The following is a 2055-nucleotide window of genomic DNA, read 5'->3' as shown; positions in this document are numbered from 1 at the left end:
ATCCTGGGCAGGGACACATAAATGTACATCTTTATGGATCTAATTGGCTCTGGAAATGTTTTATGAATAATCATTGCCACTTTGACTCAGGTGACATCCTTTGTGGATTCCTGTTTTAAATGACAATGACCCACTTAATAATGCACTAGCCCCTCAAATATACTAATAATGTAAGGACAAGTTTAATCTTTGCCAGCATGGCTTATTGTTTTGTTTCACAGCATTTCGAAATGGCCCAAGTGTGAGTCCCATATTAAACTGAGTCCCAGTTTAATATGGGAGTTTGTGGTTGAGTTTCTTGTGGAGGGACGACCTAAAATCTGCTGGTTTGCCAACCTAGTCTTCTCTAACGATCCTGGTTTATGTGGCATCTGGTGAAAAGTTTTCATTTTCATTACTAGTTGCTTGGTAAGGCTCAGGTAAAGATCACGATTTGGGCTGTCACTTAGGTGAACAACATGCATGGATATTATTAGCATTTGTCAATCAGGTGGTTGCTTTGTGATTGCTGCCTAGTGTTCAGAACACTTGTTACCACATCAAGCCTGGTACTTTCTGTACCACTGACACATAGTTTCAGCACACAGTGTATCTTGGCTAACCAGATAAACATTACAAAGAAGGTGATGGTCAATTCATTGACATCTGTGGTTAGTATTTACTGGCTCAGAAGTTTTTTTATGAGACTTTTTAGTGACACTGACAAAGGAAAAATAGTTGCTTTCAACCCAACTGCCAATGTCATGGTTTAAGTTTTGTTTTATTTTAGTTAAGTATCTTCACATAAACTTCATAAATTGCCTAAATTTAGAATTAATCAAGTTGCCTATATAAGAAATTGTTTAAAAGTTTGAAAATAATCAGTCTTGATAAATTACATTGGGTTACAATAGTTTCTATATAGGCTGCAAAATTATTCTGTCATCCCATTCTTAAGTTTTACAGTTTTTTTCAATGAGATCTCTGACAAGGAGTGGAGTGACCAAAGATTTATGTGGCTTAAGCCAACTGAGAGCTGCCCCTCCCTGGCAGGTTGCTGTGGACTGCCAGCCAACTGACTGAAAGAAGGCAACTCGACTTGGCCGTTTGGAAATACTGCACGTCATGAAAAACAGGGACAGGCACAGTCTTATTAAGTGTCGGTTAAAACCAGCTTTGGGAAGGGCTTTCTTTCCTGGGAGATTGCCCGACTAATTAACCAGCTAATATTAGCTTGGTATACTTCTGTTACTCTAAAGCAAATAGGATGCACCCTTTTTACTGTCACTCTGTAAAGCAAAGTCACTGGTTGGGCAAGTGGGGGTATTTTCCTACTGTTTTAAGGGTACAAAAGATCGGAATAATTTTTTAATCACTGCAAAGCTTTGCTGGTTTGACAGAAAGCACCGTGAATGACCTGCAACTGTTTGCTTTTTATGACTAATGCTGCAGATATGTGTAAGCTCCAACGCCCAGAGCAGGTGTGCTGCTTTGTGATTCAGCTCCTATCATTGTCAGACTGAAACTGCTTCTGCTTGTCCAATCTGCTTTAGGATCAGATTTTCTGTAGGTCCAATAGTTTTCTTCTTCACATAGAATAAACGTGAAAATAAAAGCTCTTAGGTTAACATTTAATCCTTTTTAAACAACTACGATAACAAGACATTGGATGGAAACTTTATATTTACCACCAAGAAATGGCTTTAAGATAACAATAAGAACCTGTTCACAAAATAAATTTCTTAGACTGCTTGCTTCCTTATTCCTGAGTATTCTAAAATGTATTTATTTTTGCAGTATGGTATGGTGTACATTATATCTATAACTCATTTACACACAATAAAAAGTAATGGAAACACTTCTTTTCAGCATTGCAAACACACCTGTATATTTCTATAAAGACAACAGTTAAACTGTCCTTACAGGGAACCTTTAGTTACGGTATATGAACACATTCAGAGGTAATATTAGAGCAATTTATGAAAAAAAAGATGATCTCGTCTTTGGGTAGCTATTGTGTAACATACAGTCTTGGTTTTCTTGTTTTAATTGCAATCTCTTAGTCTTTTGTTAGTT

The sequence above is a fragment of the Gambusia affinis genome, linkage group LG06 (assembly GCF_019740435.1).
Source record: "Gambusia affinis linkage group LG06, SWU_Gaff_1.0, whole genome shotgun sequence".
Taxonomy (NCBI): Eukaryota; Metazoa; Chordata; class Actinopteri; order Cyprinodontiformes; family Poeciliidae; genus Gambusia; species Gambusia affinis.
The sequence above is the reverse complement of the archived record's forward strand: the minus strand, read 5'-3'. Positions refer to the sequence as shown.